The sequence below is a fragment of the Homarus americanus genome, unplaced genomic scaffold (assembly GCF_018991925.1).
Source record: "Homarus americanus isolate GMGI-L3 unplaced genomic scaffold, GMGI_Hamer_2.0 scaffold34921, whole genome shotgun sequence".
Lineage (NCBI taxonomy): Eukaryota > Metazoa > Arthropoda > Malacostraca > Decapoda > Nephropidae > Homarus > Homarus americanus.
This window is the reverse complement of record NW_024741901.1, coordinates 961,865-979,513: the sequence shown is the minus strand read 5'-3', so window position 1 is coordinate 979,513 and position 17,649 is coordinate 961,865.

The window sequence follows — 17,649 nt, the reverse complement described above, 5'->3', positions numbered from 1 at the left end:
CCAAAGACTAAAGCCCTGGGTGTATGTGTACGACCCATAATTCCGTATAGGTTTGTATTGAGTCATTCTTAAAACTCTGACTAATCCTTCCTCTGTACTTAACTCGCTCCTAAAAGTGTCTTTACGATTTAGTGTGAGACAATAAAACACAGCGGACGAAGGATTTTGACAACCCTACCGAGACAACATGAGAGAGTTAAATTGCTCCTTCAACAACACTGAAGAAAAGTGACTCTCTATCCTCTCTAAGTATTTTTATCCTCAATAAATTCAAACTTTTTAGAATCTCCTCTTGATTATAAAATTACTCAATGTTAAATCTCACTAAATTCTTTAACACAACCACGTAGAGGGAGACAGATGCCGGTCCCTTACCTTCCTCGCCTCTGGTCGTCCTGCCGGAAATATTTCACTCCAACAAAGACTTCGATTCAGATCCACAGACCTACTTTAGCAGTGCTTTTAATGCATGGAATAAGTAGTGGTTTGTAAACAGCTATATACGTGTTCTATTAAGGTAAAAGCTCCTGAAATTATCATCTGTATAATACGGAGACAAACAAACGATAACAACATCTCGAAAACGAATCATAATTAATTAGTATAAAAAACATGTAATTAGCTTCCTTCTTATGTAATTTATGAGTAAAACATCAATTAAGTAATGGATAATGAAACACAGACTCATTAGTAATGGTTAAGCGTCCCTTCATCCGATTTCTGCCAGGGATTTAATGATACTTAATTACGTTCCTCTTGTGAGATAGTTTTTTTTTTTTTTTTTTGTGGGTCGAAGCCAAAGTCAAGGACGGAACGAGGAGAGCCGCAGCTGTTGACCGACGAGCAGACACTGACATACTGTATACTGTACAATCTGGAATGGTAAAAATCCGACAGCAATGGGAAATGGACAATATTCGGAAAATTTTGAACAACGGCAGTAATAGTTTGAAACATTATGTTCGAGTTTTGAATTCTACAAGTTCTACTTATGGTAAGGCTTCGGTTAAGTATGATACATTTGTGATGAGACTACGCTTTGGATACAAATATTATTGGCAATATATTGAAGGAACTGATGGCATTCCTTGTAAACTGTGTGGCTATGTAAAGTCTCATACATTATATCATTACGTTATGGAATGTAACTGTTTATCAGAATTTAGGGGTGATGGTATTGCTGATATTACAGAGATGGTTTGTTATTTAATAAACAAAAATATGGTAAAGAATATTATGAAAAAATCTGTAAGTTTAACATAAGATTGTAGATGTTATGCATATCTATTTGTTGTATACATATCTGATTTATGATTAGTAGAATGTTAAAGAGCTCTTGTTAAGACGAGTTTTGGGCGGACTAGTTAGCATGCTAACCAGCTCCTTTTGATGTAATTGTCAATAAATGTTTTAAATTTGAATTTGTATACTGTACCGTTAGCTGGTTGGTGATAATAACATACAAACCTAAATACATCAGCCTCTAGAGTTCTTAATCTCCCTGTTGAACTAAGCAATCGGTAATGGCGCTGTGGCAAACCTGACATCAATGCCATTAGAATTCTCAAAAAAAAAATACGACACACCAACTCAGTCATCACTCTGCATGACCAATCCCAGTCCACTCCTTAATACATCTCTTGTGAAAATTCGAAGCACCAGAGTCCGGTCATTAGTTGCGTGTGGTTAGGTTACATAAACCTCTAGCTCCAGGTAAGTTTCAACACATCTGGGGTTGCTTTACCTGTCCTCACACACACACACGGGAGGGGGTGGCACACACACACACAGGGGGCTCTACCTACCTCCTCCACACACACGGGGGCTGCTCTACCTCCTCCACACACACACGGGGGGGGGCTGCCTACACTCACCTCTCTCACACACACGGGGCGCTGCTCTCTCCCTACCTCCTCCACACACACGGGGGCTGCTCTACCTACCTCTCCACACACACGGGCGGCTGCCTCTCTCCTCCACACACAGGCTGCTCTACCCCCTCCACACACACACACACACACGGGGGCTGCTCTACCTACCCCTCCACACACACGGGCGCTGCTCTACTCCTCTCCTCCACACACACGGGGGCTGCTCTACTCCACCTCCTCCCTCACACACACGGGGTGCTGCTCTCTACTACCCTCCCACACACACGGGGGCTGCTACCTACTCTCCACACACACGGGGCGCTGCTCCTACCTCTCCACACACACGGGGCGCTGCTACCTACCTCCACACACGGGGCCTCCACTCCACACACACGGGGCGCTGCCTACCTCTCCACACACACACGGGCGCTGTCCTCCTACCTACCTCCACACACACGGGGGGCTGCTCTCCTACCTCCTCCACACACACGGGGGCTGCACCTACCTCCTCCACACACACGGGGCGCTGCTGCTACCTACCTCCTCCACACACACGGGGCGCTGCTCTACCTACCTCCTCCACACACACATTTTTCCTGTCTTTCTCGTACAACTTCGTCAGTCTTCACACTCTCCAAGGCCACCTGACATATTTTTCAATTCCTCCCGCGAAGTGGAGGAAATTGAATATCACGATGAAGGAGACAGCTGGAGGGGTGGAGGAAGGAAGGGAGAGAGGGAGGGGTGATGGGGGAGGGAAGGGGGGTGGGGGAAGGGGCTGTCAAGGAAAAGGAAAGGGCCAATAAAAAGATAGGAGGACCCCAGGGACGATAATAAGGAAGGAGAGAGGATAGTAGAGGCGGTGGTGGATAGTAGTGGTAGTAGCGGTGGTAGGAGCGGTGGTAGTGGCTGTGGTAGTAGTGGTAGTAGCGGTGGTGGATAGTAGCGGTGGTAGCGGCGGTGGTATTGATTTTTATTTTTATTTTGCCTCCTACAGCGGCTACTTTATTGTGCACCCCACACTCATCCTGTGAGCAGTAGCGCAAAAGGATTACAGAGTAGAGTTTACAACGGGTCATAATAATTAACCCCCGTTGTCAGGATATTATGGCACTGAACAAATAATGTAATTGAAATACTGGCGGTGGTAGGTGGTGGTGGTTAAGATGTTTTTGCCTCCCGTCTGGTTATCGCCAATGTGTGTGTCTGGACTTGGTAATAGACTTCCTTTCCTCAGTTTTTTTAACCCCTTCCCCTACCCCCTCACCCCCCTTCCCCTTCCTCCCTTCCCCTTCCTCCCTTCCCCTTCCTCCTTTCCCCTCCTTCACCAACCCTCCCGAGGTCTTGTAACTGACGCCAAAATCCAGACTGGATATAAATACCCCCAAAAAAAAAAAAATATCCGGGTTGTATATTGTATTACAACAGCCAAACCCACAAACAACTTCGCTCGTAACAAAACGCTACTATTACCAACACTCTCTGTGAACCTGAGACTGAGCTAGATCGGTTTAATATTCTTTTATTTAGTTCATAAAAGTGTGTCAAATATCACGTTACTCGAATAATTGTTTTATATATTGGCGCGATATTTTATTGGGGCGAGGAGGGGGTGGGGGTGGGGTGGGGGGGGTAGGTCAAGTGAAAAACAATGTATGAGGCAGGAGGAATGTTTGTTTTGTCTGGATTGTATTTATTTTTCTTTTAGTATTGTCGTCCGTGAAGTGAATTTGCCATAGTTTCAACACCTCTGCCTTGGACTTAAAACTATTAGAGTCTATGTACCGTCACCTCAAAACATGCAACAGGCTACAGTCAGCGTGAATAAATTTACCAAATTTTTTTTTTTTCAACGTGATGCTGTAATCTGCACTATTTCTAACCAGGGATGCATACAACTCTAATCTGGTCTATTAATTACTCCCCAAAATAATGTATAACAGGGTGTTCTCTGTCCATGTTGAATAATACTCTTACTTAATATTTAAACTGATTATGAGATTCAAGTTTAGGCTTGGGGAGGTTTATGGTGTGGTGCGTCACTCATGTGGTGATGATGGTGTGGTGCGTCACTCATGTGGTGATGATGGTGTGGTACGTCACTCATGTGGTGATGATGGTGTGGTGCGTCATTCATGTGGTGATGATGGTGTGGTGCGTCATTCATGTGTTGGTGGTGGTGTGGTGCGTCACTCATGTATTGGTGGTGGTGGTGCGTCACTCATGTGGTGATGATGGTGGTGCGTCACTCGTGTATTGGTGGTGGTGTGGTGCGTCACCATGTGGTGATGATGGTGTGGTACGTCACTCATGTGGTGATGATGGTGTGGTGCGTCATTATGTGGTGATGATGGTGTGGTGCGTCATGTTGGTGGTGTGTGGTGCGTCACCATGTATTGGTGGTGGTGTGGTGCGTCACCATGTGGTGATGATGGTGTGGTGCGTCACTCGTGTATGGTGGTGGTGCGTGGTGATGGTGTGGTGCGTCACCATGTGGTGATGATGGTGTGGTGCGTCACCATGTGGTGATGATGGTGTGGTGCGTCACCTGGTGTGGTGATGATGGTGTGGTGCGTCATTCATGTGTTGGTGGTGGTGTGGTGCGTCACTCATGTATTGGTGGTGGTGGTGCGTCACTCATGTGGTGATGATGGTGTGGTGCGTCACTCATGTATTGGTGGTGGTGTGGTGCGTCACCTATGTGGTGATGATGGTGTGTGCGTCACTCATGTATTGGTGGTGGTGTGGTGCGTCACTCATGTGTTGGTGGTGATGTGGTGCGTGACTCATTTGTTGGTGATGGTGTGGTGCGTCACCATGTGTTGGTGATGATGTGGTGCGTCACTCCTGTGTTGGTGATGGTGTGGCGCGTCACTCCTGTGTTGGTGATGGTGTGGCGCGTCACTCCTGTGTTGGTGATGGTGTGGCGCGTCACCATGTGTTGATGGTGTGGCGCGTCACCATGTGTTGGTGATGATGTGGTGCGTCACTCATGTATTGGTGGTGGTGTGGTGCGTCACCATGTGGTGATGATGGTGTGGTGCGTCACTCATGTATTGGTGGTGGTGTGGTGCGTCACCATGTGGTGATGATGGTGCGGTGCGTCACTCATGTAATGGTGGTGGTGTGGTGCGTCACTCATGTGGTGATGATGGTGTGGTGCGTCACCATGTGTTGGCGGCGGTGATGATGTGGTGCGTCACTCATGTGTTGGTGATGGTGTGGCGCGTCACTCCTGTGTTGGTGATGGTGTGGCGCGTCACTCCTGTGTTGGTGATGGTGTGGCGCGTCACTCCTGTGTTGGTGATGGTGTGGCGCGTCACTCCTGTGTTGGTGATGGTGTGGCGCGTCACTCCTGTGTTGGTGATGGTGTGGCGCGTCACTCCTGTGTTGGTGATGGTGTGGCGCGTCACTCCTGTGTTGGTGATGGTGTGGCGCGTCACTCCTGTGTTGGTGATGGTGTGGCGCGTCACTCCTGTGTTGGTGATGGTGTGGCGCGTCACTCCTGTGTTGGTGATGGTGTGGCGCGTCACTCCTGTGTTGGTGATGGTGTGGCGCGTCACTCCTGTGTTGGTGATGGTGTGGCGCGTCACTCCTGTGTTGGTGATGGTGTGGCGCGTCACTCATGTCTTTTAATGTATCTGTATAGCTGTCTGCCTATCGGTCTAGCCCAGTGGTTCTCAACCTGGTGGCCATGGCCCCCAAGGGAGCCATGGCGAGCTGTTATAAATTGTACGTTTCCAAATAATGTTGGGAATCTAAATTAAACAAAACTTTTATTAATTATTTTGACTTGGCAGAAGAGAATTTTCATTCTTGTTTTGCCATTTTGTTTAATCATAACGACAATACAATTTTAATATTTACATACTCTGGTGCTAATTTTTTATATTTTTTACGGATTATTTAAGATTTCACAAGTCCAGTCCATGTCTGTGTGACAGGCGCTGGACCGAGCTGCTGAACTGACTTGTTCAGTACGTGTCCGTGTGTCATCCCTTTGCAAGTGGTGATAGGACCGAATGGGGGGGTTGGGAGAAAATGAAGGAGGCCACGAGGATGTTGAAAAATCCTCATGGGGGGAATGGAGTGAAAAGGGTTGAGAACCACTGGCTCTAGCCATTTATTTGTCTATTTGTCTGTCGATTTTTCTGTCTATCTATAACACGTAGATATACAGTCAAGTTCTCAGTGAATGTATGTATGTATGTATGTATGTATGTATGTATGTATGTATGTATGTATGTCACGTAGAGAGAGGTGAGGAGAACGATAGATAACGGAAGGTTTAGTTCAGTATTCAACACTGCCTTGGTTATCCTGTCATCAGTGTAGCTTACAGTGTATACGAGTGACCACATCCTACGTGTTTGGTCTATATAACACCCGGTACCTCATCATGTGGAGTATTTATCCTGGGGTAAACAAACACAAAAGAGTCGAGCTTCCTGACACAGTTGTTCACCAAGGTTTATGTGACCTACCAGTTCTCGTGTTAATATGTATGTGCCTATGTGTCTTTTATTAAGAGTGAGGGATGCCAACGTGACTCACTCTGCCGTGGGTGTGTGTGTGTGTGTGTGTGTGGGTGTGTGTGTGTGTGTGTGTAAACAAAAGAAGACTGACGATTGTTGTAGTTTTACACAATGCACAGAAGCAATACTTTCTATTCTAATAATTACAAAAACATTTATATTTGTTGAAGGATAATTTTTATACATTATCAAAGTGGTGTAGTTTCAGGTTCTCTAAAATGAACAGTTAGTTTGTCCTGTAGTGTATGACCATTATTTGTCTTTGTCCCAGTTGATCCCTGCCTGCTGTCCTCTGCCTGCTGGCCCCTGCCTGCTGTCGCCTGTTCCCACCGGCCTGCTACCTATTCACTGCTGCTCCCTGCCTGTTGCCCCTACCTGCTACCCCCTGCCTGCTGTCCCTGCCTGCTGCTCCCTGCCTGTTGCCCCCTACCTGCTTCCCCTCACTGCTGTCCTCTACCTGTTGTCGCCTCCGTGATGCCACCGGCCTGCTACCCCTTCCCTGCTACCCCGACCTGCTGCCCCTGCCTGCTACCCCTACCTGCTACCCCTTGCCTGCTGTCCCTGCCTGCTGTCCTGCCTGCTGCCCCCTGCTTGCTGGCCGCTCTCTGGTTCCCCCTGCCTGCTGTCGCCTCCGCGTTGCCACCAGCCTGCTACCTCGTCTCTGTTACCCCCTGCCTGCTTCTCCCACTTGCGACCACCTCACTGCTACATCTGCTGCCCCTATCTGCTGCTCCTTCCTGCTTCCCCCATGCCTTTGCGTCCAGCCTGCTGCCCTGAAACTTCCCTGTTGCCCCTGTTTGCCTGCCCCCCCTGCCTGCTACCCCTCACTGCTACCCCCTGCCTGCTACCACCTCACTGCTGCCCCCTAGCTGCTGCCCCTTCCTGCTGACACCTTAAGTATTCCACTCTCACCTTTAACACCTCAACCATCATACATTCAAGAAAATGCACAATACAACCTCACTGAGCCTCTATCAACACACCTCCAGCTTATTGTTTCTCTGGTCAAATAGAAATGCTGAAAATATACGATAAACAGAGATGGCAAAAGTTCCATGCGGTGAAAATAGGGAGCGGGTCACTTGATATTGGCGCTCCTTAATGTGACGTAACGCTCCTTATTGTGGCGTAACAGTGGTCTAATGGTTGTAATTTGAGTTGTTGGAAATGAACAAAGATTTTTTGTCAGGATCGCAGCCCAAGGCCCAAGGGTACATTATAAGTTGTGTATAAAAGTGAACTGTGTGAGTTTGTGTGGAACTTCCCAGAGGTTATGTGGTAAATGAGTAGGGGTGGGTGGGAGAAAGAGAGGGAGGTAGGTGAGAGAATGGGGGAAGACGAGAGAGAGTGAGGGAGATAGGGTGAGAGAATGGGGTGACGAGAGAGAGTGAGGGAGAGTAGGTGAGAGAGAATGGGGGAGACGACAGAGAGTGAGGGAGATAGGTGAGAGAATGGGGAGACGAGGAGAGTGAGGGGAGTGGGTGAGAGAATGGGGGAGACGAGAGAGTGGGGGAGGTAGGTGAAGGGGAGGAGATGGAGACGAGAGACAGTGAGGGAGATAGGTGAGGAGAATGGGGGAGACGAGAGAGAGTGAGGGAGGTAGGTGAGAGAATGGGGAGACGAGAGAGAGAGGGGGAGGTGGAGGGGAGGTAGAGAGAATGGGGGGGACAGAGAGGTGAGGGAGGTAGGTGGAGAGAATGGGGGAGACGGAGAGAGAGTGAGAGATGGGGAGGTAGGTGGAGAGAGTGGGGGAATGGGGAGACGAGAGAGAGTGGAGGGAGGTAGGTGAGAGAATGGGGGAGACGACAGAGAGTGGGGGAGACAGCAGGAGATGAGGATGAGAGAATGGGGGAGACGAGAGAGAGTGAGGGAGGTGGGTGAGAGAATGGGGGGAGAGAGTGGGGAGGTGGGTGAGAGAGTGAGGGAGTGAGGGAGGGTGGGGAGAGAATGGGGGAGACGAGAGAGAGTGAGGGGGTAGGTGAGAGAATGGGGGGAGACGAGAGAGGGTGATGGGTGTGAGGAGAGAATGGAGACGAGAGAGAGTGAGGGAGGTAGGTGAGAGAATGGGGGGGGAGAGAGAGAGTGGGGGAGGTGGGTGAGAGAATGGGGAGACGAGAGGTGAGGTGGGGTGAGAGAATGGGGGGAGACGAGAGTGGGGAGATAGGGGGAGAGAATGGGGAGACGAGAGAGAGTGAGGAGATGAGAGAATGGGGGAGACGAGAGAGAGTGAGGGAGGTGGGTGAGAGAATGGGGAGACGAGAGAGTGGGGGAGGAGCAGGTGAGAGAATGGGGGGGACGAGGAGAGGTGAGGGGTAGGGTGAGAGAATGGGGGAGACGAGGAGAGAGGAGGGAGGTAGGTGAGAGAATGGGGGGGAGACAGCGGGAGAGACGAGAGGGAGAGAGGAGAGGGTGAGAGATTGGGGAGACGAGAGAGAGTGAGGGAGGTAGGTGAGAGAATGGGGAGACGAGAGAGAGTGAGGATGGGGGGGGTGGGGGAGGTGGGGGGGAGAGATGGGGGAGAGAATGGGGGGGAATGAGAGAGAGTGAGGGGAGGTAGGTGAGAGAATGGGGAGACGAGAGAGAGGAGGGGGTAGAGAATGGGGGGGGAGACGAGAGAGTGAGGGAGAGAGAATGGGGGGGAGACGAGAGAGTGAGAAGGTGGGGGAGACGAGGGAGAGGATGGGAGAGAGAGGAGGGGGGGGGTGAGAGAATGGGGGGGAGATGAGAGAGAGTGAGAGAGGTATGGGGGAGACGAGAGAGAGTGAGGGGAGGTAGAGAGAATGGGGGGGAGAGAGTGAGGGGGGTGAGAGAATGGGGAGACGAGGAGGGGGGGAGACGAGAGAGAGTGAGGGGGGTAGGTGAGAGAATGGGGGGGAGACGAGAGAGAGTGAGGGAGATAGGTGAGAGAATGGGGGGGTAAGATGGGAGAAAGTGAGGGGGGTAGTTGACAGAATGGGGGGCAGACGAGAGAGAGTAAGGGAGGTAGGTGAGAGAGGTGGTTACTGTGTAAAGAGTTAAGTTGGTGGCGTCGCGGTGTTGACCTCTGGCCTCATGGTTGCAATAACCAAAGATCCACAGGCGATAAGGTCGAGCTCTTGGGAACTTGCAGTGGCGTGAGGCAGGGTAGTCCCTCTCTCGCTGTGGGCGCTCAACAGTACTCTACAGGAACAAATTACTTCAGAAGAACACTTGCCCATACGCTCACAAATTCTGAATAGTAAATATAAAAAGTTCTTGATGAAATAATTTATTGGATTTTGTGAGGTTAAAGTATATTGTGAAAACTGAGCCATAGACTGAACAGATATCCAGCTGTAGAGGCAAGAGAGTTCGTCATTCAGCCTCCGAGTTTCATCAGACTTCCCCCTTCACCTCCAGATATGAATAAACCTCCATAATCAGGTCCTAATATCCGGGAGATTATGCCCTTAACAAGACGCACACACAGACACGTGCCTCCCTCCATCCCATATTTACTCTAGTCTACTGGCGTGATGGGTGGGGCGAGGCGAGACACTCAGGCGTGTGAATCACTGGAGCATCAACTACTGTAGCCCAGGTCTCCAGCAGGGATGAGACGACACCCTTGTGAGGTTTAGAGTGATCGGTGGACTGATTCTTAACTGTGTGTTATAAACTTGAGTATTCTTAACTCATCTCAGTATTCAAAGTGTTCATATTTTCAAGAAAACAAATACGAAAACTAAGTCTTTTGGAAATATTACAGAATAATTTGGTGGCTATTACATACTAGATTATATTGAAGTGTAGCAGGTGAATATTTTCTGTAATTTTAGATTTATTTAATAAGACCTGATGAGAAATTGATCTTAATTTCCCAAAGTTGTTGAACAGAACGTAAGATTTTGTGAGTGTATGAAATACGACCAGTAAAAGCGCCCGTCAGCGTGTAGATGAAAAATCGTTCAATATCCATCAATATTCAATGGAGAGATGACAAGAGAACAGCTTCACCAGGCACCAGAGAATAAAATAATCTGGAGGACAACAGCAGACGACTTGAGGGACACAGCCACGCCTCACCCATGATGAAAAACAAATGCCTGGTGTGATGCGCATGAAAAAAAGTCCTCGAATACTGGAAATTTTACTCGGGTTTTTATTTTCCTTCCTGAACGTTATGACAATTGTATCCCGTTTTGAAATTCCGACTTTTTTTATTTTTGTTTATATATTTTAGATATATCCTGCATGTGAATCTATTTTTATTCAAGGGTTATCCGTATTGTATTTTAGTTTGTTCAATTGGCGACGCTTTTAACTCCTGGTCAAGTACAATTTGCCTCTGTGGGTCTGTTATATCTTTTTTAACAACAATTTCTATAAAAGGTCTTTTTTTCAGTATTGCATTTTACAATTTTTTCTAACCGATAAACTTTAACGTTATACATATTTCAGGAATTTATATCTACAGAATTAATACTTGTGTACCTTGATACTTTGGATGAATTGTTTGGTATAAATAATTCACATATTCAAGTATCCAGTGACTATAGTTGTGTTTTGTTTCACATTATGGGAAGATTTTCTTTAGTACATTAAAAGTGGAACACACACACACACACACACACACACACACACACACACACACACACACACAAGGCACCCTGGATAGGCTACAGGCATGGACTACGGAGAACAAGGTCACTATCAACCATACCAAAACCGTAGTCATGCACATCAATACCGCCACCACTCCAGTGCAAGCCCCAGCAGTCACAGTGGGTGCCCATCCTCTCCAGCTGGTGCAGTCTGCCAAACTCCTGGGTGTAACTATAGACAACAAACTTGACTGGAAGGCCCCTGTAAATAACACAGTCAAGGCAACCTCGTACCGTCTCTACATGCTACAACGACTTAGGTCACTCGGGACACCCACGCCAGAGCTGAGGACCATCTACAACGCCTTTATTCTCCCCAAACTAACGTATGCGTCACCAGCCTGGTCGTCTTCTCTCAACTCCACCCAACAACGTCAGCTAGAGAAGGTACAGAAAAGGGCCTGCAGAATCATGACCTACACCACCTCTCTCCACCCTGGAAATGCCATCCCTCAGTGACCTCCACCACCAAGGTTTGGCAGCCAACTAATACACCACCCTCGTCATCGCCACCTCCTGCCACCGGCAGTACCCCGCCCACCTCGAGCAGTCCGCCACTACAACAAAATTCCGCCCATAAAAGCCCGCAGCGATAGATATAAGAATAGCACCATCCCATCTATTGTTAAAATAATAAACAACTCCTGATTTATGTACTGTACAGCCCTGTAAATGTATTCAATGCATATTATATCATTATGTCTAAATAAAATGTAAGTCTGTATATTTTCAGCCACCGGCTGCAACTCTATTAATAAACCGTTTATTATTATTATTACACACACACACAGTAAAGGAAGCAAGTGGCTCCTGGCGACAGGCAGGACATCGACCTTCATCCTTCAAATCCTTCTCATTTCCTCGGCTGATCCTGGTATTTGATAAATCTTCTTCTTGTTTACTTTCTCTTAGTGTTCCGCCACAGCTTCAACACCACCTCTCCTGCTTTAGTTTCCTCTCCTCCTGCTTCAGTTTCCTCTCCTCCTGCTTCAGTTTCCTCTCCTTTTGCTTCAGTTTCCTCTCCTCCTGCTTCAGTTTCCTCCCCTCTTGCTTCAGTTTCCTCTCCTGCTTCAGTTTCCTCTCCCCCTGCTTCAGTTTACTCTCCTCCTGCTTCAGTTTCCTCTCCTCCTACTTCATTGTCCTCTCCCCCTGCTTCATTGTCCTCTCCCCCTGTTTCAGTTTCTTCTCCTACACATCTCTGGTACACGTCATCTGGTAACGTTTGAGGCAGGAGATCAAGAGGTAACTGTGTAAACCTTTGAACAAGTCCCGTCACGGCCTCCTCCCCCTCAGCCAGGCCGCTACTGTATGTTGTGGCCGCTTAGGTAAACTTGACAGCGAGTGGTGAGAGGGCCACATGATGTATACAACCCAGCCTTAAGCCCCGCACGGTGTAGTGTTTCAGTCACTGGTTTTGTATTGGTGAGTAAAATAGCCTCCTTACGTTGCCTTAAAGAATCCTGTGACTAACTGAGAGCATCTTGTGTGTCGTGTGCTGGGCCCTCTAATACGTGTTATGTGCATTTGTGTTGACGTAGAGCGGTTTTTTTTTTCAATCTTTCGTTTTTTTGTTTGTGTTAACTGCGTTTTTTTTTAGTGAGGCAAAAAGAATGAAGTGTTTTGTTTTGCTCTGATAATTGTATTTATATTTTAAATGAAATTATTCTTCCTTAACCATCTGTCATTCTTGGACAATGTATTTTTTTAAAATCTTTTCCTGTCCATAATAAAGACAACAGTTTACTGCACTCAGGTCTGGTTAGTTTATTTTTTTTTTGTCTGTGAAAATGAAGGAAAAATTTTCCAGTTTAAAATTTAATACTTTATGTACTACGCACACAGACACACACACACACAGACACACACACACCCACACACCGTTTTGCTTTTAGTTCATTTATTGCTTATAATTTTGTTGTTATCTTTTCCGTATAGTTTAGTTATTGGGTAAGTGTGTCTTTTTTTTAATTGTTCTGTTGTTGTTTTTGTTTGTTTACGCTAATCTGTTGCACCTGCTCTCCCTCTTTACCTCCTCTCCCGCGGGAACACCTGGAGCCGCCGCCCCTCACCTCCCGCGGGAACACCTGCAGCCGCCGTCCCTCACCTGCCGCAGGAACACTTTTTTTTATATCATAGTAAATATTTGTTCCTGCATAACTCTCTCTCTCTCTCTCTCTCTCTCTCTCTCTCTCTCTCTCTCTCTCTCTCTCTCTCCTTCGTGTCTTCCGGTAACAAAGACAGAAAACAGCACCATCTTGTAGTTCACTTCATTTGTCTTCCCCCAGCCCGTCATTACAGACCTCTACCTGTGTACCAATTAGTGGCTCTCACAACCAATGTTTGATCTCGGTCGATACTATGATGGTGTCTTATGCTGGTCCAGAGTTCTGTTACAGGTGTGTGATACATGAAGTGTGTTACAGGTGTGTGATACATGTGTTACAGGTGTGTGATACATGATGGCTTTGACACTTGACAGAAAAGGTAGCCTAATAGTGACCAACCATAAAATCTTGATTGGACCACAGTGGGGCCATCACAGCCAATCACCGCTCCCGAAACCCGTGAGTCAGTGAGCGCGTGACCAGTAAGGTGAGGCCCCGTGACCTGTCTCTGGCTGTATCCTGTATCCTCACACTGCTGCAGCGGGTCGTATCAGGGATGGTCACTCCATTAAGATTCTTTCGCTGTCAGAGGCACACACCTGCAACACACACCTGTAAAACACCTTTAACACACCTGTAATACACACCTGTAACACGCCTGTTAAACACACCTGTAATGCACACCTGTAATATACACTTGTAAAACCTTTGACACACCTGTAATACACACCTGTAATACATGCCTGTAGCACGCACTTGTAATACACACCTGTAAAACACCTTTAACACACCTGTAACACATAAGTATCACCCACATGCGCCTCACATTGATGTGTGTTACAAATACCTGTATGTGATCCAAACACACACAAGTAGTTCTCTGTAGTCGTCATCACTCATGCTCGATATATTCGTGTTGATTTAGACAAACATCCAGCCTTCTTCTCCGTCCTGTGTGTTCCCCTCCCAACACACACACACACGTCTGATTCTGTTTGTTCATTTCACGCTCGCTGTCACACACAGAGACCGCTAGGGTGGGCTCAGTGTACACACACACACACACGCTTTATGACTATTCTACCAACTCACTGACTGTTTCCTGTTTACCTTACAAACTCTCTACTTTTTCTTTTACTTTTTTGTGTAATGAAATTTTTTTTTTTTCCTGGTTTTAAGAAACATTCATCCTGAAAGCTTCCCACATGTTCCTCGCCAAACACTGGACTGTGTGTTGAGGGTTTTAGTTTGTTGCTTTGTTCACCCCGACGGCGCCTCATTATTCTAATTACTGCAGTATTACTTTAGTGGCAGCTGTGGAAAATAAAAATACCCATTACCATATTACTACTCTAAGTAATTTACACACACACGACTCAGCAAGCAGCAGGACAACAGACAATATTGTGGCTCACTATTGGGTACGTCAGCTTTCCTGCCCCCGGTCACCCTAAGGGACCACCAGAAGGGAATTAATTACTGCAGTTCCTGCCTCACTTGTCTCCCAGTGGCCAGATACGTGAGTCTCGGGGCATGTAATGACCTAATCTACATGCAGCCTCATGTAAGCTGTGGCTCAGTGAGGGTGTTGGCTGGTGTTGTCCTTCTGTTCTTAAGGTTTACCGCGTAGCTCTGACGTATGTGACGGCCTTCCTCCCCTGGGTCATGTTATACTGGGTTACCTCTGTGTGTGTGTGTGTGTGTGTGTGTGTGTGTGTGTGTGTGTGTGTGTGTGTGTATGTATGTATATGTGTATATGTGTGTGTGTGTGTGTGTGTGTGTGTGTGTGTGTGTGTGTGTGTGTGTGTGTAAGTAATCGGTACTTTTGGCAATGTACAACTGGGATATCAAGCCCCAAAAGTTACACCGCAATAAAGACGCCCACTGGACAATGAAACTCGCGATGGAAAACTGTGCAAGAATTTGGTAGACTGGGAGACGCCTTCATCCACCGGTATACTGATACCAGATGATGTAGTGTATGTTCTATGTGTGTATATATAAAACCACGCCACAATCACACTCACGAAAAGGAAACTCGCCCACAAGCAGAGGTTATGGTGAAGGTGATAGCCGTAATAAGAGTTAATAATTCTCCTAAACCAATGAAACCTGTTAAGATCACTACTTCGGTGATGTTTCTCGTCTAGTCGTCCCACAAGAAGGGGAAAAAAATCATGACATCGATGGGTATTTAAGCTTGAAATAAATATCCAAGAGAGGTTAACGTTATCAGACGTGACCCACAGTCGAAGAGCAAACGTCAACAAACAAGATTTAATAACACCTCAACTGAAACCTTCAAGATTAAACCTAAAGTCGGTAAGAAAACACAAGGTGGCTACACTGTCATCGCAATCAATTTAATCACCAGAGACGACAAACCTGTTCCCAGAGATGTTGACGCAGTCCAGCCTCTCCAGGGTAAACATCCGCCCTGAGCCACTAGTAATGAACAATGACCTCCCGTCCGACTGCACCAACACGGATTCTTTACTTTCTCAGGCAGTCAAGTCTTTCTCTCTCAAGACTTTTCACAATGGCCAAAAAGTTATCGGTCCTGTGGCAGTTTGTCTTCTTGTCAAATTTACTGGATCTCGTCAACATTTGCCCGGAGGGAAATATTCCAGAGTCAATTAGGATCATCTTGTTCAGAGTCTCTTTATGCCTTCAGAAAGGAGGACGAAGGCATCAGCCTCATCATCGTCAGGAACACACTGAGCAGCCTGGTGTCTAGACAGTGTGAGGAGAGCCAGCTGAGAAGTGTCTTTTACGGTGATATCAAGACAACTCGGGCTCAGGAGTCATCAAGGTTGTGGGATTGTGAAGACGAGACTAAAAGTACAGTCGCCTGCACTTATACCTGGTACAGTGCCTGGCGCCTTTTATGAGATGTGGCAACTCTGTGGAATGCTTGTCTACCATCCTTAGTCACACACACACACACACTCATACCTCTGAACCTCTGATCAATACTTTTTCCTCTACCACACCCTCATCATTTTCTCCTTGAACAACACAGTTCACCTCTCCATTCATCTCTCAGTGTAACCCAATACATCCTAATTATCAACTTCTCCTTTATTCATTTCGTCACATACACTGTACAGTCACGATCAAAAGGCCTTGTACACGCCTGAGACTCCCACCTGCTGGACAAAATCTCTAAACTGTTCCTTCTACCCACAGAAGGCGGTATAGTAACTCAATTAGGTTTAGGACAGTTCCGAACAGTGTCAAGAAACTTCTGAACGTGTCTGTATATCCTCTTTTAAGTGTCTGAATTCCCCCAGTTTCTTCTTCGTCTTTTTTTTCACCTTTTCTACTTTTGGTCACCAATTTCTCCTTTGGTTGTATTTATATTATATTTCTGCTGCAAAATGGAACCTCACTTACCTTAAACCTGTATATTGATGGATGACCCTTCAGGGATATTGAGCAGTAGTTGTTGTCCGTGGTTCACACAGTGTTGGTGTACGTAGTTCACACAGAGTTGGTGTACGTGGATCACACAGTGTTGGTGTACGTGATTCACACTGTGTTGGTGTACGTGGTTCACATAGTGTTGGTGTATGTGGTTCACACTTTGTTGGTGTACGTAGTTCACACAGTGTTCTTGTATGTGGTTCACACAGTGTCATTGTATGTGGTTCACACTGTGTTGGTGTACGTGGTTCACAAGGTGTTGGTGTACGTGGTTCACACTGTGTTGGTGTACGTGGTTCACACAGTGTTGGTGTACGTGGTTCACACTGTGTTAGTGTACGTGGTTCACACAGTGTTCTTGTACGTGGTTCACACAGTGTCATTGTATGTGGTTCACACTGTGTTGGTGTACGTGGTTCACAAGGTATTGGTGTACGTGATTCACACAGTGTTGGTGTACGTGGTTCACACAGTGCTCTTGTACGTGGTTCACACAGTGTTGGTGTATGTGATTCACACAGTGTTGGTGTACGTGGTTCACACAGTGTTGGTGTATGTGGTTCACAAGGTGTTGGTGTACGTGGTTCACACTGTGTTGGTGTACGTGGTTCACACAGTGTTGGTGTATGTGATTTGTATGTATATTATGTATGTTGTATGTGTACTATGTATGTACTCTATATATACACATTATTTCTCTAGTCAGTAGCGTGTGGCAATGCCCCTGTTTCATGTCACCACACGCTTAGATAAATGTGCCTGCGACATCTGGAAGCTGCTAGTATACAGTATTACCCCGCTTTACGCTGTTTCACTTTCAGCGATTTCTCTTTTATGCGGTGCCTCGCCAGAACCGAACTTTCACTTTAAGCGGTGCATCTACTCATATACGCAGGAAGCGGCGCAGGCAGGATGCGCACAAGGTCGCCCAGTCATCAAAACATTTCCGAGTTCTTCACCCGCCACCCACCACAGCCGGCCTAAGTCAGTGATAGTGATAGTGAGGATATGGACTTATATGGACTTTGAGGGGTTTGACAAAGAGGCCCTGCAAGCCTATGTGGTGGATAGTGATACAATTGATACAAGT